The sequence below is a fragment of the Alosa pseudoharengus genome, unplaced genomic scaffold, assembly GCF_046254945.1.
Source record: "Alosa pseudoharengus isolate Yale_2024_CS ecotype anadromous, Long Island Sound unplaced genomic scaffold, YU_APseudo_1.1 YU_APseudo_1.1_scf_19, whole genome shotgun sequence".
In the NCBI taxonomy this organism is placed as follows: Eukaryota; Metazoa; Chordata; class Actinopteri; order Clupeiformes; family Clupeidae; genus Alosa; species Alosa pseudoharengus.
In genome coordinates, this window is record NW_027468657.1 from 3,058,448 (window position 1) to 3,081,960 (window position 23,513).

The window sequence follows — 23,513 nt, forward strand, 5'->3', positions numbered from 1 at the left end:
TTAGTTTGTTTTAGGCTACAGAAATGGCCTACTGTCACACTGCATGCAGGCTATAACCAAAAGCACACATTTTGTAAATAAGCGGGTCGGATTGATTAAAATATCGGGCGACCGCGGGCCGCTTGTGACCAAACCCGCGCAACACTGCACCAGACCGCGATGTTTTCAAGGGTTGAATGAAGGGAGTTTGCAAAAAATAGTGTATTTTTCAAGTCAATAAACATTCTTAATTTTCGAATGTATTTGTCAGGGAACATCTAACTTTTAAAAACCATAGGCCTGGTAGTCGCTCAGACAAGGAGTTATAAGACAAAGGCAATACCATTTGTGTCACCTAATGCAGTTCAGTGAATTAGCAAGATACCATCAGAAGCCAAAAATCATAAAGCACCTGTGCGCGCGCGCGCTCTCTCCCCTGCACATGAAGCTGTCTGCGTGTTGTAGGCTAGATTTGCGTGAGTTCTTTCTATCTGCTTTACTTTTGTGAGTTGCGACCACCTAGGCTATGTTATAGACGTTCTATGAGGTACCAGTGTTTAGCTGTGTCACAAAACAATAAGCTTTGTCAGACTTACTTATTACTTTTAAAATGATATTCAGGGCTATATACATTTTAAACATTTGGGGCTGAAGACCCGACAAAGCCTTGCGTTAATTCTTCAGATGGGAAGTGTCAGGAATTTTCATACGAGAGACGCTCTCATTGGTGGTTAGTATAGGGAATTGACAGCAACATATCCAATCACATTATGAGAGATGCTGAATTTAACATAAACTGCGATGTTTGATTTTAAATTAATATAAATTTAGCTGGGACTGTAAGCTGGCACACGTGGGTGATCGATGTTTTCAGTGGGTGCCCGAGAGTCGGAGCACCCACGGTATCGGCGCCTATGACAAGCGTATCTCGCGGTTGCATCCATTACAAACAAACATGCAATGTGAACGTCTGGGATTGGGAAGAGCACTAAATGCTCTGAATAAGCACGAAGTCAAACCTTTAAATGAAACACTTTAATAATCAAAAAAATAAACCGCTAATGAAGTAAACTTGTGACCATCAAAATTCGTTTATCGCCTGTAACTCCGTGATAACAGGACGTAACAGGAAGGCATTTGGCTGAGCAACGGAGGTTAATATGCTCTATATTTTGTCCAAATGATGTCTGTCTATCATCGTTGCACTCGGAGAAAACCAGAATGTTTAATTTGTCCTGCGTTTCTTTTACAGCTGCAAACGGGATTCACTCGCAGTTAACCAAATATTTCTTTATTAGGGCAGGGCAGGCATATTTCTGGCTATTAAATTTTCCAAACCAGTCTGCTAAAGTCTGTAGTGAAGTCTGTGTAGGGTTTTCCAGGCTCCATTTCTTTTTACGAGACACCCTGCTCACTTGAGCCATCTACCGGTTGTTTGGGTTGTTGCAGCGTCTCACTGGGAAAATACAAATTAAAGTCGCGTGACACCGCGTGATCCCACGCGCGGACCGCGAGTGAAGCTGGCCAAGTCGAAGCACTGTACACATAGCGAAATTAAGGTGTCCTAGCAGGGAGAGCAAATCTCTTGGAAAAGGACGAAGACTTCTGAGCCTCCCTCATGACCTGTCATGCAATTTAATTTCTCGATGGGCAGTGAGGCTTGCATACGGTTACAATCTAGAGTGATGCCTAGACATTCAATGACTTGAAGAGAGGTTGTGAAGCCTGGAAATATAGGCTCTATCGTGAGGAACTATACACATAGCGATAGGAGAAGTGTAAGATAGGATTTTTCTCAATTTGGTATTACAGAAACATATCCTATCTTATCTCAGGTTCTATCCTAAGTAGGCGATCTATCATCGACGTTCAGCTTTTATGTCTGTTACTTAGCAACAGATGAAACTTGTTGTTGGATCACCTCACTTCACAACTGACAGCTAGCAGCTATCATAATAATAATTCAATGTGGAGTTCATTACCCGTTGGAAACTTGATGTAACGTCGCGCTAATCCACCAATGGCGTTTGCCACCTCTGTTAAAGGAGAATTCCGGTGTGATATTGACCTAAAGTGTGTTGAAACATGATACCGAGTGTGAACGTAGAACTATGTCTAGCTCATCTCGGCTTGTCCCCTGCACTCAGAAATCGGGCGCTAGTTATCGGCCTAGCCATGCAAATAAATCACTGTTTTACACCATTTACGAGTCTCAAAGTAGCTCCATACTTCATTGTTAGACTTCCGAGGGCCTTGACATTTAAAACGAGACATTGATTTAATTTATTTACAAGACGATTTATACCGACAGTACCTGCGCTACATGTAACAAAAGAGCTGCCATCTTGCTTATTTGTAAAAGTAATTTGACAGTTAGGAGAGCTGATGGGTCATCCTAAAGTTAGGACAGTTTATTTAGGATTTTGATAACTTCGGAAATGTGTATTACAGAAATATCCTATCTGGAGTTAAGATAAGAAACTGACTTTAGGATTGGCCGTTCTGTAATGACTTTTTTCCTAAATCCGATCCTAACCCTTGTTACCGTAGTTACCAAACAGATAAGATAGGATTTTCGAGTTAGGAAGTTTCTGTAATACGCCCCCAGAACTGCAAAAATAAAAAAATAAAAATATATAAGATAAACATAATTTGCCTAAATATAGATTATGGTGTGCTTAGTTGTGTTTGTGCAAAACATGCTCACCTTGAGACAACACCTATCCTAGCACCCATCTTATCACCAAATTGGCAAAGGAGCGCTTAAGTGCAGTGATACAATGGTCTGGATTTGCGGCTGGGAAATCCACGAGAAGAAAATCATCTGCCATGTCAGAGAAGATGGAGTTTGAACGGCAACTTGTCATTATTAAGAAGAATCCAGCACAGTGCCTGGGATAATGTGTGGAAGCACAACAGAATTGTAACTAGATTAATGTCATTACCTGCTAGATTTGGCTCCTCAGCTGGTGTGATACGGCTGCAGACGAGGGAACAAACGGAGCCGATGGTCACAGGGACTGTAGTTCCCAGAGTCCTTCTCAGGACGATCACCTCCACCTGTTGATGCTCGGAACCCCCGGAGACCTGTTGAGCGGTAGCTGATGAAGAGAATGCAGTGGCGAGAGAGTTGGATTCCAGCACCTGGATTCTGGTGTTGATCTCGAGGAGGGAGGATCGCTTATGTTGAGAGTGCTTAACGTTACTGATCTACTTGGCAAACGAGAGCTTCCCTGCCATGGCATCCTCTGCTTGACTGATTTGACACGGATCGTCATCATGGTCTTCAGCAGGGCGAGTATGAGCAGAAACCGCAAATGACTCCTAAAGCCGGGTAGAATATCTGAGCCGATGCAAAGCAGCAAGCGGAGAGGGCAGTGAGAGTAAACAGACTGATGCAGCCCTTATGAGAGGCCACTTGCGAGCAAAGGAAGTGATCAGCTGAGTGGAACAGCTGAAGTGGGCTGGGTTTGGCATAGCCAATAAGAAGCTGACAGCTGAAGTGGGCTGGGTTTGGCATAGCCAATAAGAAGCTGACAGCTGAAGTGGGCTGGGTTTGGCATAGCCAATAAGAAACTGACAGCAGGCTTGACTACACGGCCTGCCAGAACTAACGCAGAATGCTTGATTTAATGAAATTAAAAACACTATTTTTATGGATTAAACAACTGCAAAACAAAAAACAGTGGATTCTAGGCTATAGCAGTGCAAGTGTCCCCTGGGCAATATAGTGTCCCCTGGACAATATAGCTCAATGACTGAAGAAAGAGCACAGGACAGGTATAATGCACAAGCGCCTGCCCTGCCCTGCACTATGCACACACACACGCACCTAAATACTAATAGTAGATGCAGTCACTTTAAATCACAGGCATGACTTATTATGTGTGGTTCTCGACACCATCGACGGTTGGGGGTTATAGGCTCTCAGTGCCCTGAGTTGGTTTAAGGCCTTCTTGTTTTTGGCGTCTGCCACCAACCGCTCCTTCTCCTCCGTCGAGAGCTTTGAATGCCCGCTTGCCAGGTGCTTGTCCAAGCGCAAGCTTGAATATGAGCAGCCTGGCAAGGGGCAGGGTTCAGTGCGTATCAGGATCCTGCCCGTCCCCAGCTGGAACAGGATGCTCCTCTCGATGGAGTTGGTCACCTGGTGCCCGTGGGTCAGGTGGTTGGCCAGAGCGGCATAAAGCCGCTGGCAAATGGGGCAGAAGGTTGCTTTCTTGGTTTGCGTCATCCTCTCCAAAAAAATCAGGCCAAACTGAAAAATATTGGAGTATAGGGTTAACCTGAAGGCCCAGGTGAGGTCCCTCGGACGGGAGCTTGAAATCTCCCGGCGTAGGAGCCGAGCCTTGGCCAGACGGCTGAGGCGGTTGAATGTGAGAGTCCAATCATCATTGACCTTGTGAAAAAAATATGTGTTTGTGTGTTTGTCTTTTCTAAGAAATGTGTGGTATGGACCCATTTATCAGATATCAGCCGGCTTTATTGACGTGTGAAATGTGATTGCTAATTATCCAGACAAACCTGTTTGCAATAGGCTACAACATTTTCTAACAGGTTCGTTTAGGTTCACCCAGGCTACAAGTGTGTTACATTTTCCGAACAGGTCAACTAATAAACAGCATAAGCTAGACTACAAACACAATAGGGAAAAAGAAAACTTTACACATAAGTGGCCAGTGGTCCCCAAACTTTTTCTTCCGAGGGCCAGCTCACTATGCCTGGCTCTAAGAGAGGGCCAGAGACTTGGAGTATATTAGTAACCATAAATAGCTTAGTGCTGTGAACAACAGCAGTCTACCTTAGTTGAACATTTCATTACATTTAATCATAGGCTACTGCAATTTACCATTGTTAGCTGTGTTTATATTGCCATCATACAATATCAGTGTAAAATGTAGCTCAAATGAAATAATACTAATAGCAGAGAAATAATATTACCAGGTAGTCCCAAAAGTGTATTTTATTCAAAATGTTTTATTCAAAACTCTGTGTCTATGCATACACAGCTCAAGTTGTGAACAAGCAATATCCTACAAATAATTTGAAGTTCTCAAACTATGAGAGTTTTATGAAGTGCTGGCAAAAACATCTGAAATGACCACTTTCACTCACCTGATGAGAACTTTGTGAATTGTGAATTTGTACATTTGAACAAGTGAATAAAAATAGAAATAATTATCCCAGAAAGTCCCAGAAATATGACTTGAATAAAAGTTAGTTAGTTTGTAACAATTAATTGATAAACTTTTAGAATACTTTGAGCACTGATGCAGTCAGCATAGGCCTCTTACATTGTTTGCAGGTAGGCCTACATTTCATTCCGTTTTCGATGGCAAACGCGAAACAGCGCCAAAACAACCACCAGTGGACAAAGAGTATTACATTGGTGCTTTTAAGACTCGTCATAGAGAATGAATGGGGGAAATTACGGAGGTTATAGTTTGACGATGTCGTACTCCCATGCGGGGCAGATGCTATATACCACGGATATGTTTTGGGGGGCCACCCAAAATGAAGTGGCGGGCCGTATCTGGCCCGCGGGCCGTAGTTTGGGGACCACTGGCCTAGGCGTAATGTTAATTCCACTGTTCCCATTGATATTCAAGCTGTCTTCATGCCTCAGTCAATCTGAAACAACACAAAATAAACATCAGCCATTCATTCCTTTTTGAAAATAACTCACAATTACACTTGTCTTTGTATTTATCATCAGTGATCCTGTGTAGCGTTAATCGCTAGCCTAGAAATCTAGACGCACCCTAGCGGCGGCAAATTAATTTGCTCAGCCTGTACGTCTAGTATCGAACCATAGGAATTTCTATTGGCTTAACACCGTGGATGTTCTCCAATCACAGCGCTCTATTTCATTAGAGAGTCTTAAGGCGGGCTTAACAGGATAACGACATCCTGCGACGGTGAACAACAAGGAAGGTGGCTATGGCGAACGAAGAGCGGTTGTTTGAATCGGCGTTGGCGTCAACTTTGGAGGAGTTGGACTTGTGCTTTTCTGTGAAAGTAGAGCAACACAATGCACTTAAGTCATTCCTTTCGAAGAAGGATGTATTTGCCGTTTTGCCGACCGGATACGGATATGATCGTAGTGCTGGCCTATTGCATGCCTAGGCAGTTTGAAAGACAATTCTCTGCCCGCCCCTTGGATTAAGCAGGTGAATGATTCGATTCCAGACTATACATTTCAATGATATAGGATGGCCCGCCAGGCTAGTTAATCGCGTTTTTTCCAAAATAGTTACTGTGATGGCTGTCTTGCCCACTGTAATCTAAAAAGCTGGTATATTGTTGAAAAATAATAGCATAGTTAACCTTAAAGTTAAGTTATCAATCGCTCGGCTGCTTCATGTTGTGTCTGAATAAACCAACAAATACCCCGTTTACATGAGCATGTGTATTTTTATAAACGAAGACATTTCCCTACGTTTGAGCCTTTCATTTAGACGCAAACGGAGAATTCGCCCCGTAAAACGGTTATCCAAAAGAACTCCGGCCAAAGTGTTTTTTTTTTTAAAACTCCGTTTATGCGTTTGGTTCTAAACTGTGGTAAACGGAGTTTTGGGCAGCCAATGTCACAGTATGCGACAGAAGTACACCAAATCCAAATGTGCGATCAATGTTTACATTTACATGTTCTCACGTGCGACTTTTCAGGGTTCTGATTGGTTAATGTGAGCTTGAGGCTATCGTTAGACTGCCACTGTGGTTTGGCGTGCTCATGACAGCATGTATGTACAGGGGTTCGTGTAAACACATTTAACCCTCTATACCCCAGTGGAATTCTACAACAATGCCCCAGATTCCTGGGAATTCTAAGAGAAAAGGGCAATTTGAGAAACATTTCAAATAACCAAGAATAACTAAAAATCTAATGAAAAGTGTCAATTGTAAGTTTCTTTCAGTTTAAAGAATAGAAATGGCTCTTTCAAATTATATATGATCCATTAAGAATTATATATTCATGTTTCCCATAGACGGCCATAGGCCTACTCACTTAGAGTCTCAAAGTATTTTACTAACAAAAAGTTATAAATATGGTTCACATTTTTCTGTATTAGAAGCTGGGAAACAAGATACTATTTCATTGAAATAGACTGGCATATCTTGCACTTATTTGGAATTTAGCTGGACAGTGAGCCTTACAGCTAAAAAATGAGGCCAGAAGCATAGCACATGAAATCGTGACTCATTTGATAAGCATGTCACCAAGAACAGGGACTGTTAAACCTGACATGGATTTACGTTTTGTTTTACATGCACATCATGTTATATCATTTATCTAAACTTGATCAGTTGATGCTAATGAACCTGTTCACTAACCTTCAACCTATCCTGTACTAACATTACGAGTCTCAGACTAACGTTACATCAGTGAAGGTAGCAAATTAGCAGGCTTTTTGTAATCACAAAGATGACGAGACATTGGCCTACTTGTATACAAATACATTTTCCTGACATCCGTAAGCAGAAATCACAACGGTGGTTCCCGCTTTGGTTATTAGTCAACATAAAAACTTATTGAGAGAGACATACATAAGTAGTAGTTTGCAATAACTATCTGTCTTTTGATTTTGAGATAGCGGACTATTTGAAAGTCAAACTGGATGGATCCGAATCACACCAACCCAAAGATATGCTCTCGTGGTGCACCCTTACACAGCCTAAAGTGCACACACACACACAAGCACCCTTACACAGCCTAAAGTGCACACACACACACACAAGCACCCTTACACAGCCTAAAGTGCACACACACACAAGCACCCTTACACAGCCTAAAGTGCACACACACACACACACACACACACAAGCACCCTTACACAGCCTAAAGTGCACACACACACACACAAGCACCCTTACACAGCCTAAAGTGCACACACACTAGAGTTGGATGTCTCGAGACCGGTCTCGAGACCACTTTTACGTGGTCTCGGTCTTGTCACAGTCTCGACCGTCTTTGGTCTTGGTCTTGTCTTGGTCTCGGATCCCTCGGTCTTGTCTTGGTCTCATTGTCTTGGTCTTGCAGTCTCGGGTCGACATAGTGGTCGGGAGATTTGCAACAAATATGTCCATGATACAAAACATAACATTCGATAATGCAACATTAAATTATTTAGCCTTTCACGCCCTTCAAATGCAACCTTTCAAATGCAACCAATCAATGACATACATGTATTTTGTTGTGATTAAGAAACTGGCGCTCATTCAATCAAAAGACGCAAGTGTAGCCAGCGCGAAACGTTAGGTTTACGTCGTAGCTAGTCCCAGTCAGACCTAGTAATAATAATGTCAGCGAATTCCGCCATCATTAAATTTGCATTCACGGAACATAAAGAAATTTGCAGTCCAGGGGCAAGAAAGAAGCATTCTGCAAAATGCAAGTTTTGCAAAGTCTCTCTCTCTCATCATTGTCATGCAATTGCTATAGCCTACATAGTTTATCTCACCCAGTCTACGAAAACATTTACAGTGAGTGAGCTCACAGTCACACACATTCATGACATGGTCTGTCTCTGCATTGTTCTGTCTGTAGTTGAAATAATACCTTCTTAAATTTAATTTAAACTGGGACTGAACCTCTTACCCCAGCAGGGTTCTCAAGTCTCACGCAATGGGCGTGAGACACACGCAATTCAACAAGTTCACACGCTCACACACCACACCTTGCATTTCTCACGCAGAAATATTACTAGGGATGTCAAGGTATCTGCATAATTATTAGAGGAGGCGCAGGGATACGAGAGGATTTCTCGCAGGGTTCAGAACTAGCGCACCACTCACCAGCAAAATCAAAAAAATAAATAGCCACCGACATCCAATCAAAAAATAGTAGGCTATTCGTTGTATCCGGGTAAAATTCCAAAATAGCACATCCCCTCCCTACAACCACGTTATGCTTGTGTGGGGTTACACGTTTAAGATTTCAAAACTGCACCAGCATTCTTTTTATTCAGAAATTCAACTGTCTGTCATTTGGTAAACCAGCCTACTTATGGTACTTTACAGGGTGTGTAAATCAAGCCTTTTCACAAACATTTGGCCTAGCCTACTTTATGGCAAAATTATTTCTTATCTACAAACTAAACTAAACTGTCGGTCATTAAGAAAACCTAATGATTGTGTCGTTATAGCTTTGTGTAAGCCAGACATCAGCAACGTTCATTTTACACGACCAATCACTCTCGTGGCTGCCTGCACTTTCCCTGTCGTCACGGCTGCAACTTTCGCACTCGTTTGTGCTTTTTAGCGCCGTGTTCATCAGGTCCCGGGACACCCATCTGATCCTCCATGGACCATGTCAACAATGAATGAAAATTAGCTTATTATTAACGAGTGTTATCAATTTGAGCGAGTATGCTACACATAGGCCTACATTTTTTTCTAAACATAGAGGACTGCTGCAGACAATGACCTGCCAACCACCATAATGTATAATGAACTTGCTGTCCTCGGTTTCGGCATGCACATGCTTAGTCTAATGATTCAGTGACAATATAGGCTACTCAAGTGAATAAAGCAATTAGCCTAATAAATAAAATATTTGTCTCACTCAGTACATATAGGCCTACATCTCGTAAATTGGTGAGCCATAGAATATCCCAGCGTCATGATTATTATATTTCAAGATTCCAATCTATCCCACCTAAATATGAAAAGTTATTTCTACTGACATGCTTCCTGGTGACATAAAAAAACAAAAAAGAGACATAGGCTATGCATTATACTTTCCCAGACAAAAACAAGATATAGGATGTATAGATTACAATGACAAATTCAAGGTCTCAAAGGGTTAATGCTTCTTTCCATTTTTTTTTTATAATTAGTGAGTGAGTGCACCCCCCCCCCCCCCAATCTCACTCCAAGCTGAGCTCAAAACTTGAGAACCCTGCCCCAGTATGCTGCTCTTTTTCAATTGATGCAAGTTATGGTGTAACACCAGAGACTTTCTAATGTGGAGACACAGCACTCAAAAAATCCTCCATAGAAATGCATGGGGCTAGTTTGCAACGCCAATATGGCCGTTGTCTACACATATCCCACCCCTTCCTCGCCAAAATGTCGACATGTGTATACATTGAGCGAATCATGTGGTGTGAGTTGACTACTTTGAGCCAATTATGTGCTGTGTTGTGCAGACATTGTGCCAATCATGTGTTGTGAACTCGACACTGGAGCACGGTTGGTGTGGTGAAGCCTTGCGCACGCGCATTTCTGCTGAATAGGATGCCCGATGAGTACCCAAAAAGCGTTGCAATATGGCCGCCGAGTGGAGGGACATGCCTAAAAGGACTTTGGTAACACTAGCTCGCTAGCTGTTTTTTTTTTTTTTTTTGGTCTCGGTCTTGGTCTCGGTCTCGTCTCGACTTTGTCTTGGTCTTGACTCAGTCTGTCTTGGCCTTGGTCTCGTCTTGGTCTCGGTCTTGATACCCTCTGGTCTTGGTAGTGTCTTGGTCTCGGTTTAGGTGGTCTTGACTACAAGTCTAGCACACACACACACAAGCACCCTTACACAGCCTAAAGTGCACACACACACACAAGCACCCTTACACAGCCTAAAGTGCACACACACACACACAAGCACCCTTACACAGCCTAAAGTGCACACACACACACACAAGCACCCTAACACAGCCTAAAGCACAAGCACAAAGTCTCTTGTAGACATAAACTGCACAATGCCAGTCATGCAAGACCTTGCACACAATACTCTCACTCCCTCTCACACACACACACACACACGGGGATAAATCCCCTCACAGTCTGTCCAGCGGAGAGAGGACGGCTGCAGATTAGAGCAGTGGGGTGAGACCGGTCAGAGGGAGAGGGATGGAGAGAGAGATGGAGAGAGGGAGAGGGATGGAGAGAGGGAGAGGGATGGAGAGAGGGAGAGAGGGGTGGAGGGAGAGAGAGGGGTGGAGAGAGAGAGAGAGGGGTGGAGGGAGGGAGAGGGATGGAGAGAGGGAGGGGTGGAGAGAGAGAGAAATGGAGGGAGGGAGAGAGGGATGGAGGAAGAGAGATAATATATAAACAGTATATTGTAATAGAGAGGAAGATTTATATATATATTATATATATATATAGATATGGTATAAAAGAGATGAAGATTTATACGTATTTATATGGTATAAGAGAGACAAAAATGAAAAGTGGATTTGCTCCTTGTGACAATTCCATGAAGATGTTCTAATACCATGCTTGAATGTCTGTGTGTGTGTGTGACAATTCCATAAAGATGTTCTAATACCATGCTTGAATGTCTGTGTGTGTGTGTGACAATTCCATAAAGGTGTTCTATTACCATGCTTGAATGTCTGTGTGTGTGTGTGAATTCCATAAAGATGTTCTATTAACATGGTTGAATGTCTGTGAATGGAGACAGAGGAGAAATAGAACACTATAAGGCATCGCACAGACGTGTGTGTGCACATGCGTGACTGAGTGTGTATGCGTTTCTGTGTGTGTGTGTGAAGTGGCCACTTCTTAATGGGACCCACTGTATGGAAGTGGGCTAAGTAAAATAGAGATGTTTTAAATAAGATAAGGTTAATCAGAATTCTACGATATGCCCGCTTGACAACGGCAGAGATAGAACTGCCCTTTGGCCATAGCAACCATCCATTTAGAACGACTGGACTTCATAGCAACCAAAGATCTGAGCTGTGTTGCAATGTGAGGCAAAGTATAGAAAGGTGATGAAACATACAGAGACAGGTCAAGAAATATAGTGCAGTGTAGACAGTAGTATACAGTTGATTTACAGAACGTGGTTTAGAGTAATTAAATATAAATATGTACAGTGTATTAGCAGTTATCTCATACAATAAGTAGAATAATGTAGGCTATGTAGATGTAGCAGTAACATTATAATAGTAGAAATAATAATATAGATATATGCAGTGTATTAACAGAATATAATAAAACAGAATAAATATGGATATTCAATATGACAAATATATAACAGATATGTACATAACATACAGCTATGTGCAGTGTGGAAACAGTGTCATTGTAGTGCAGAAACAACACTATAAGAGTAGTAAGAATAAGTCTATGTGCAGGATGAATAGTATAAAGATCAGTAGAATAACTATGTATAAATGTAATTACAGTAGGCCTATGTACATTTGTAAATAAATAAAAAATTATGGGTGAGAGGGATAAATTAATTTTATTTAATCGTAAAAGTAAATTGCATTCAATTAAATTGCAATTAAAAATCTTTCCAGTAGGCTTTAATGTCACGCAAAAAGTAAAGAACCAGAACTTGAGTGTAGTTTTTTGCTGGGTCCCAGGCCATGTTGGTCTGAGGGGAAATGAGAAAGCGGACAGTGCTGCTAAGCAAGCTCTCAATGAAGAAGTCACAGAATGTCAAATCCCTGCCCCAGACCTTAAACCTATACTGAACTCTTACATCTCAGATAAGTGGCAATCTGAATGGGATTAATGTACCAACAACAAGCAAGGAATGTGAATTTTGGCACATTTTCATGATCCACTGGGTCGTTATGGGCCACACAAAATACGGTGTTGCTAAAATGACTCCTATTGTGGCTATTAGAGACATGCGTTCATGAGTATCCAGCTACATTCAATGAGTTAAGTAAAATATATTCACACACACAAAAAAAACATCACTAATGTTGTGGACATTCCTTTATTCTGAGATACATCAATAGGCTCTCAAAACAATCCCAAACAGACATAAGGTCTTTATAGAGCAAATCCATATAGATTATTTGTCAAATAAACCAGTAAAACAGAATTAGGGGATGGAATATATAACATTCACACTCATAGCTCATATTTTTAAAATAAATCAGTGAAAAAGTATCCTGACAAACAAGCAGCATTTTAATGCCTTAGTCATATTTCATAATTTCAAAATTTTCTCTAGGTTACCTGATAGCCCAGTTTGAGAGGTGCAAGATGCGTGACATTATTTATTTTTGCAGCCAATCACTGCTGTTGTTTTATTTTATTGATTTGATTTTAGTCATAGAAGCTAAATTCGAAGGCAGGCCACAGGTAAAATCCAACGAACTGCATTCACCCCGCAAGGCAATAGTTGAATAGAGCTTTTGAGGTATTGCCACTGCTCCAACACTGAAAGGCACTGTTAGAATGCTTGGATCAAGCCAGGTTCAGCATAGCGTATGTCACTGTTTGCTCATGTTGGTGACCGGACCAGGGCAAGCACACTTTCGCAGTTCCCACCGGAAATGCAGTCTAGTTCAGTATTCATTTCATCAGACCAGATGATATTACTTCTCATGGTCAAATATATCTTGTAGGCAATACATTGTCATGTCAGGAGGTGGGTCAACCAAGTATTTAAGAATAAAGGTAAGATAGACTATCCAAAATAGTAATGAAAATAAGACAGGCCTGAAACAGAAGTGTTACCTTTCTGCTGCGTGGGCAAAGTGTGTGTGTGTGTGTGTGTGTGTAGAGAAGTCCTGAAACAAGTGTTATCTTTCTGCTGCATGGGCAAAGTGTGTGTGTGTGTGTGTGTAAAGAAGTCCTGAAACAGAAGTGTTATCTTTCTGCTGCATGGACAGTGTAGGAATGAAGAGCAGTCCATTCTGATGCCATCGATAGCAACAACTCTATCTCTCTCTCTCTCACACACACACACACAGGCGTCCATTCCGATGCTGTCGATAGCGGTCCATGTCCTTGTGCAGAGATGGCTGTGTCTGTGTGTAGAGAGAAAGATGGCTGGGTGTGTGTGTGTGTAGAGAGATGACTGTGTGGAGAGAGAGAGAGATGGCCGTGCGTGTGTGTGTAGAGAGAGATGACTGTGTGTGTGTGTAGAGAGAGAGAGAGAGGGATGGCTGTGTGTGTGTGTGTAGAGAGAGATGACTGTGTGTGTGTGTAGAGAGAGAGAGAGAGGGATGGCTGTGTGTGTGTGTGTGTAGAGAGAGATGGCTGTGTGTGTGTGTGTGTAAAGATGGCTGTGTGTGTGTGTGTAGAGATGGTTGTGTGTGTGTGTGTAGAGATGGCTGTGTGTGTGTGTGTAGAGATGGTTGTGTGTGTGTGTGTAGAGATGGTTGTGTGTGTGTGTGTAGAGATGGCTGTGTGTGTGTGTAGAGATAGAGTAAATTCCAAAATGAATCATTTCCACAGGCAGGAGTGACAAACATATCGCTCTCTCTCGCACACACACACACACACACACACACACAAGTTGTCACTTGGGTTTAGAGCTATCAGAGATACCTGTCAGTCAGTGAGAGTGTTTGTGTATTTCTGTGTGTGTGTGATGGTGTGTGTGTGTGTGTGTGCGCGCACGTGTGTGTGTGCCCCTTTGCCTGAGTGTGAACTAAAAGCTGAGTAGATTTCAGTGAGAGTGTGTTTTTGTGTGTGTGTATGAAATAAAAGAGTGCATGTGTGTGTGTGTGAACCTCCCACTCACAACCTGTAGAGGTCTCTGATGCAGTGGTGGAGGACCCATCAGTCACTGTAGAGACGACACTGCACCACAACACCACCCAACTGCTCCAGCCGAGATCAGCAAGGCAGACTCCTCTGGAGATTCAGAGAGCCCAGAACATGGAGCACTGGTCCAGTCTAAAGCTCCAGGGGAAGTGGGCAAAACTGCCCTGTGCGGACCACTCTGTGTCACACACCATCTACAGTAATGCCACCATCGGAGAGGAGAGGGGGCGTAGCACACGATCCTGGGCCCCTGCATAGGCAGTCCTGATGGGCCCCTGAATAGGCAGTCCTGATGGGGCCCCATGTTCCTCAACCCAGGTCAAATAAAATATATTCCCTCTCTCCCCTTGGGCCCCTATAATCAGTAGTGGTTTGACCCTTGGGCCCCTATAATCAGTAGTGGTTTGACCCCCAGTCTGACGCCCCTGCTCCCCACAAAGTACAATCTAGCACTGTGGTTTCCCTCCATCCATTCACCTGCCTGCCTGCACACACACACACACACACATCTGGAGTCAGTAGCCCACATCATGAACAGCTGTAGCTCTCTTAAAGGGCTGTGTACTCCCAGACCCAGAGATGACAGACCAACGGACCTCATAGCTGCTCACAGGGCCGGCTCTAGCCCTTTGGTTGCCCTAGCCCCCCCCCCCCAAATGAGCTCTGTTGGATATCAGAAGCCTGTTTGTCTACTTAGATACTGTAAATCCTCAAATTATGGCCGGAGTCTTAAGACAAAGTACAGGCCTTTAGGGGCAGGATTGTATTCGAGACAGCCCTTTATTTCTTATGCGAGTTTTATTTTAAGACATGCGTTTCTTGGAGCGGCATAGGCTACTTGTAGGCCTTCAAAAGCATGACATTTTTGGTTTAGTTTGATATTTAATTTACTTTTGGACTGTTTGATTATATTGTTAAATGTTGGGACTGATGGGCACTGAAATCTAGGGAGGTATTTGATGATCACTATGTTCCATGTAGGTGAAAGAGTGTCGGGGTTTCAAACAAACCATCCGCTTTCATGCGTTCATTGAACGTCCGCAGTGCTGTAATGGAAACCTTATTGCATAGCCAAGTAGCCTATTGAGTTATTTTTAAATTATGCATGATTTACTTTTTATTAATTTCGTAGGCTGGAATGCCTCGAGTCGCGGCAACAATTGTGTTTAAATGTAGTAGCGTGTTTCAGCCTCTGGCAAGCTCTGGCAAGGCGGCAAGCGACTGAGCTTGAGAGCGACATGTTGGAGACCCAGCTGGAAAGTCAGTGGCCGAATGCACGCAAGAGTTGTATACATAAGAAACACCCAGAGTTTGGGGGTGCCAAAATGCGTAACTCCCTCTATCGCGCGTAAATGACACAGGGGATAATTCTGGCAGGGTGAAATATGCGTAGTTACGCGTTTTTTGACTTTACGCACGCACTTGGGTTAATTCCCCTTAGTGTTTTGTTGTGCCTATACAGTGTTGGGAGTAACGCGTTATAAAAGTGGCATAATGTAGGCCTAATGGGCCTAATTTGCTGTAGGTAACGTGGTAGGCTAATGTAAGGCATTACAAAAAAAATTGTAAATATTTTACTCGGGAGTCGGGATAAACTTCAGTAACGCGCGTTAATGCATTTTAACCCGAAATTAAGTGGTATTTTGTTTTTATAAGCATATACAATTTCGCCAACAACGTCGCGAGATCAACAGAGGAGAAATCCGTGTAAATTGTAGAATGTTATCTCCTGTCAGGCCTAGGCTAGGCTACTTTCAAGATGATTGTGGCTGCAGCAAGTCGGACTCTACATTTGCGACATGGACATAAAGGCCTGCTTGAGCATATGAAGGCAGAACATTCATTCATATCACAGAAGGTAGGCCTCTGACTCTGGGTGGATTCCGCCAAGATTAAAAAAGTTAAAGCAGATCGCCTGTTTTACTTTGTACAGTATGTTGACAGCTGCTGGACGGTGGAAGAATAACAATTTTTTTTTAACTCTCAATTACTGTAACTGTGTGTCACGTCACCCTGGCGTTCGTTAGGTCCGTAGCCTACCACTGGAGGAGGGACCGCTAATAAACTCCCCTCAATTGTTGCAAATATAGACTAGATATAGTTGCGACTTCTGAACAGTTTTTGTGAGTGCTACTTTGTTAATATTTGGGGAAATTGCGAGTAAGGGGCTGCGACCGTTCTACATGTAGGCGAGGGCGCAGCAAATGAACTTCAGAAGCAATATATTTAAGCTCACGACATTCAGACTGGCAAAAAAAGTTAACGGCCCACCGGGAATCCTCCCGAAGCTCCCGATAGCCACTCCGGGGCGCCCGCAACACATTTGTCGCCCTAGGCAATTGCCTAGCTCGCCTATAGCAATCGCCGGCCCTGGCTCCTCAGATCTCTAAACACACCACTGTCCACTCAGAACGCTTTAACTCACCTGCAAACACCTTCTCTGGAATTACAAACACACTGGACATTATCTCCATTTGTCACAATGACAAAAAAGTATTTGAAAAAAAATATTTGAAGTGTCATGTGCTTTTGACCAATTTATGGAGGACTCATACTGTACAAAGACATACCAGCCTTTGATCTCTGCCACTGAGAATCTAGGATACAAATGCCTGTTTATTAGGATTATTCAGATAATAAACTAGTAGCCTATGCTGAACTGATGTAGTCTACTAGGATTATTCAGAAAATAAACTCATGATAACATGCTGAACTGCTGTAGTCTACTAGGATTATTCAGATAATAAACTAGTATGCTGAACTGATGTAGTCTACTAGGATTATTCAGAAAATAAACTCATGATAACATGCTGAACTGCTGTAGTCTACTAGGATTATTCAGATAATAAACTCATGATAACCAGAGGCGGACAGAGTACACAGCTTCATTACTTGAGTAAGATACCCTTTGCTAAATTTTACTCAAGTACAAGTAAAAGTACAACAGTCAGATGTCTACTTAAGTAAAAGTACTGAAGTACTTGTTTTTAAAAGTACTTGTGTATCAAGAGTACAAGAGTAGCCTACATTTTCTAAATATTGCATTACTACTGCCACAGTGCTTACATTTATGTACAGAAACATCCTACAATGTAAAATTAATTGGAAGTAAAATCAAGTCGTTTTCATCTGTTTACCATGTTGCCAGGAATGGGCAGTATTTCTCATACATGTATTTAAAATATGTATTTCAAATACAAAATACTATTTTGTAATTGAAACACTTGAAGCGAAAACTATCATTAACTTTTTTAGAAAATTGAAATAGTCTGGCAAGGTGGGGCCACATGTTGGCACATTCCTGGGATGGACCTGCTGCGTCTTCATCCATTGTTTCGTCCATGGTTTCGTCTCTTATCGAAATCTGACCATGGAGTTTGGCGGAAAGCTGGAGGAGATTGCTGATAGGCTGTCCCAATCAGTTGCGCTTGCACAATCCTATCACGTTTGAGAGGGAAACAACAAACAATCAAGTCTGTTGTAAAGCCACTTCTCAAGAAGAATAACCTGGATGCCTCCATGCTAAACAATTACAGGCCCATATCCAATCTACCTTTTATTGGCAAAATTATTGAAAAAGTAGTCTTTAATCAATTAACCACCTTCCTAACATCAAATGGGTATTTTGATTACTTTCAGTCTGGTTTTCGGGCAAATCACAGCATTTTCCAATGACATACGCCTCAACACAGATTCAGTTAAAACATCAGTCCTAGTGCTACTGGACCTTAGTGCAGCATTTGACACTGTTGATCACAATATTTTACTACACAGACTAGAACACTGGGTTGGATTTACAGGCATAGTTATCAGGTGGCTAAAATCATATCTACAAGAAAGGGCTTCTTTGTTGCCATCGGAAACTATACCTCAACACCAACGTCCTTGACCTGTGGTGTTCCCCAGGGGTCGATCTTGGGGCCACTATTATTCAACCTCTATATGCTCCCACTTGGACAAATCATTCAAAATAATTTGATTTCATATCATAGCTATGCAGATGATACACAAATTTACTTAGCTCTGTCACCAAACGACTATGGTCCTCTTGAATCTATGTGTCAGTGTATAGAACAAATCAACACCTGGATGTCTCAAAATTTTCTTCAGCTGAACAAAGAAAAAACTGAAGTAATTATATTTGGTAAAAAGGAGGAAAGACTTAGGGTTGCCACTCTCCTTGACACAAAAGGGTTGAAGGCAAAGGATACTGTTAAAAATCTTGGTGTATTAATTGACAGTGATCTAAATTTCAACAGCCACATGAAAGCGATAACTAAATCAGCTTTTTACCACCTCATAAATATTGCCAAACTCAGAGGGCTGATGTCAAAACATGACTTAGAAAAACTCATTCATGCATTTATCTCCAGCAGGGTTGATTACTGCAATGGACTGTTTACAGGTCTTCCTAAAAAGACTATTAAACAGCTTCAGGTGATACAAAATGCAGCAGCTAGGATTCTAACAAAAACTAAAAGAACTGACCATATTACTCCAATTCTTAAGTCCTTGCGCTGGCTTCCAGTAAGTCATATAAACTATTGCTTGTTTATAAATCAGTAAATGGAGCAGGACCTAAATACCTGTCAGACATGCTTCAGCAGTACACACCTTCTCGTCCTCTCAGGTCCCAGGTGAAAAACCTGCTTGTAAAACCTACTGTTAGAACTAAACATGGTAAAGCAGCTTTTAGCTGCTATGCGGCTCAGCTGTGGAACCAACTTTCGGATGACATCAAAAAGGCCCCAACTATAGCCAGTTTTAAATCTAGACTTAAGACCAAACTGTTCTCAGATGCTTTCTGCTCAAATGCTTTAACTGTGCCGAGTTACAAATTCTTTATCTGCCTTGATAATTATTCTACCTTGTCTTTTATTACTTTTTTACTACTTTTGCCTTTGTTTTTGCTTACTAATTATTCTTTATTTTAAATGATTTTTCCTTGTGTTTTATGGTTTCTTTTTATTATGATCTTTACCTTTTAACTATTCTTTGACTATATTGCCCTTCTATGCTTTTATTTGTTATTATTGTTTGGTTTTGTTTATGTAAAGCACATTGAATGACCTCTGTGTATGAAATGTGCTATATAAATAAACTTGACTTGACTTGACTTGACTAAAATGTACTTGAGTACTCCCCAAAAATGATACTCGAGTAAAGTACAGATCCCTCAAAAAATTGTACTGAAGTACTGTGCTCAAATAAGTGTACTCTGTTACTGTCCGGCTCTGGTGATAACATGCTGAACTGCTGTAGTCTACTAGGATTATTCAGAACATAAATGTGGTTCCAAATGTAACTTGACTTGTAAAGTGGAACCAAATAAAGTATATAAAATGTATAATTTGTACAAATGTGTATAAAATTAGTCTATTGCAGTATTCTAAACTATGTGTGTGTGTGTGTAAGCGAGAGAGGGTTGAATAAGGATATGTGTGTGTGTGTAAGTGAGATAGGGTTGAATAAGGATATGTGAGTGTGTGTAAGTGAGATACTGTAGGGTTGAATAAGGATATGGGTGCGTGTGTGTGTGTGTGTGTGTAAGCAAGCTAGGGTTGAATAAGGATATGTGTGTGTGTGTGTGTGTGTGTAAGCGAGATAGGGATAGAGATCTCTAATCTATTCAGATTCAGTCTCGCTGGCCAATAGATCAGATGAGACTGAAACTCAGTGAGACTGACTAATGAGTCTGTGAGTAACAGGGCCCTGATGTGGCTCTGATATGGCCCTGATGTGGCTCTGATATGGCCCTGATGTGGCTCTGATGTGGCCCTGATGTGGCTCTGATGCGGCCCTGATGTGGCTCTGATATGGCCCTGATGTGGCCCTGATATGGCCCTGATGTGGCTCTGATGCGGCCCTGATGTGGCCCTGATATGGCCCTGATGTGGCTCTGATATGGCCCTGATGTGGCTCTGATATGGCCCTGATGTGGCTCTGATGTGGTCCTGATGTGGCTCTGATATGGCCCTGATGTGGCCCTGATGCAGCCCTGATGCGGCCCTGATGTGGCCCTGATGCGGCCCTGGTGTGGCCTTGATGCGGCCCTGATGTGGCCTTGATGTGGCCCTGCTGTCTGAGCTGTTTGGCTTTAGAGAGCTGATGCGGCCGCCAGTGACTCTTCAAAGCCCAGGAAAGGAGAGTTATGAGCAAACACTGAACTATACTCTACTCTCCCATGGCCAACTTCATACAGGATGTGTGCGTGTGTGTGTGCGCGTGTGTGTGTGTGTGTGTGAGTGTGTTAGCTGATGGCCAACTTAACTGACAGGATAACCCCATTGTCCCCAACTACAAAACAACAGTGCCCCAAATTCATTGCAAAAACACACAGACACTACAAACTGCTCATGCACGTCCTAAGGACCGGCAGCAGGAACATTATGAGACACACACACAGAGACACAGACACACACACACATACACACACACACACACAGACACACACACACACACACACATGGAGAAGTGCAGTTAATTAGTAGATCGGAGGGGAAAGGGAAAGGACACAGCAACAGAGGCACTCAGGCACTGCTAAGGGCTACTACTCCACTTAGGACCCCAGTGGGCAGCAACAGAGGCACTCAGGCACTGCTAAGGGCTACTACTCCACTTAGGACCCCAGTGGTCAGCAACAGAGGCACTCAGGCACTGCTAAGGGCTACTACTCCACTTAGGACCCCAGTGGGCAGCAACAGAGGCACTCAGGCACTGCTAAGGGCTACTACTCCACTTAGGACCCCAGTGGGCAGCAACAGAGGCACTCAGGCACTGCTAAGGGCTACTACTCCACTTAGGACCCCAGTGGTCAGCAACAGAGGCACTCAGGCACTGCTAAGGGCTACTACTCCACTTAGGACCCCAGTGGGCAGCAACAGAGGCACTCAGGCACTGCTAAGGGCTACTACTCCACTTAGGACCCCAGTGGGCAGCAACAGAGGCACTCAGGCACTGCTAAGGGCTACTACTCCACTTAGGACCCCAGTGGGCAGCAACAGAGGCACTCAGGCACTGCTAAGGGCTACTACTCCACTTAGGACCCCAGTGGGCAGCAACAGAGGCACTCAGGCACTGCTAAGGGCTACTACTCCACTTAGGACCCCAGTGGGCAGCAACAGAGGCACTCAGGCACTGCTAAGGGCTACTACTCCACTTAGGACCCCAGTGGGCAGCAACAGAGGCAGTCAGGCACTGCTAAGGGCTACTACTCCACTTAGGACCCCAGTGGGCAGCAACAGAGGCACTCAGGCACTGCTAAGGGCTACTACTCCACTTAGGACCCCAGTGGGCAGCAACAGAGGCAGTCAGGCACTGCTAAGGGCTACTACTCCACTTAGGACCCCAGTGGGCAGCAACAGAGGCACTCAGGCACTGCTAAGGGCTACTACTCCACTTAGGACCCCAGTGGGCAGCAACAGAGGCACTCAGGCACTGCTAAGGGCTACTACTCCACTTAGGACCCCAGTGGGCAGCAACAGAGGCACTCAGGCACTGCTAAGGGCTACTACTCCACTTAGGACCCCAGTGGGCAGCAACAGAGGCACTCAGGCACTGCTAAGGGCTACTACTCCACTTAGGACCCCAGTGGGCAGCAACAGAGGCAGTCAGGCACTGCTAAGGGCTACTACTCCACTTAGGACCCCAGTGGGCAGCAACAGAGGCAGTCAGGCACTGCTAAGGGCTACAACTCCACTTAGGACCCCAGTGGGCAGCAACAGAGGCACTCAGGCACTGCTAAGGGCTAGTACTCCACTTAGGACCCCAGTGGTCAGTCACAGAGTAGAGCTGCTTGAAAGGCGTGTGTGTGTGTGTGTGTGTGAGTGAGATGGACAACATCTCAATCACTGAGATGGACAACATGGATTCAGCGTGTTTGTGTGTGTGTGTGTGTGTGTGTATGTGTGTGTGTGTGAGTGAAATGGACAACATGGACACTTTCAGTGTCTGTGTGTGTGTGTGTGTGTCTGTGTGTGTGAGATGGACAACATGGAAAATACCTATTACTTCTTCCTATCTTTTGCACTAAATCAATCTTCTGCTGTTTAATTCTAAATTTATCCTCATAAAGAAGACTTTCAAATGGCTTCACCCAAATCAGGTCGACAATATTAGCCTTGTCTGCCATCGGGTGCGGCTTGCTAGCGTTAGCCTAGCCTACTGAATGGATGAATGAACGAACGATGATCTAACAAAACAATGTTAAACATGAAGGAGGAAATTTGGGAATTAGGTTAAACTGAAACAAGGAATGTGGCGTATAAGTGTATGAAATGTACAATGAAAATTGGCTAGCAATTTCAGCAAGCAAAAACCAAGAAATTTACAGAAATGTGTCTTTCGACCACACTTGCAAAATCCATGAAGGGACTGAGTGAGATCAAATGGCTTCAGCGACTTTTTATAGTACAAGATCGCAGTCAATCAAAATGAGACGCAGTTTTTCAACAGACTCTCCAATCATCACGCAGAAGCCCGGAGTCCGGGCCAGCCGAGGCCAGCCCACTCCCCCATTAACCCCCAGAGCGTCTGGGGGCGGGACATACTCGCAGCATTTACCCAATGACTGTCTAGTTTCAAAGCACTGAAAAAAAAACTGTTCAAAGCAGCCCCATTGAAGTCCATGGACGCTGGGCTTCAACAGGGAAATGCACTGAGACGCTACGGCTATGAGAAGGAAATGGAGTCAGTGGACCTGCTATAATGTATAATATATGTAGCTCATTCTGAACAAACTCGTCTTCAAGATGAACGTGTTCTAACACATTTTAGTCAGTAAAATGTTAACACAATAGTACATATTTGACCTTGATTTACAGCAGTAAAATGTTAACACAATAGTATATTTGACATTTTAGAGGAAGCTGAGCTTCCCTTGCAGTCTTAAAGAAATGGCCTGTTGTCAAGCTAGTTATAGCTCAGCTATGGAATCTACCTGGACCGCTGTCATTATTTTCGTTTACATGACGAAAGAAAACCCCTTTCAGTGTGTGTGTGTGTGAGATTGACAACATGGACACTTTTAGCGTGTGTGTGTGTGTACTATAGGTATAAGACAAACATGTACTGTATGCATATGG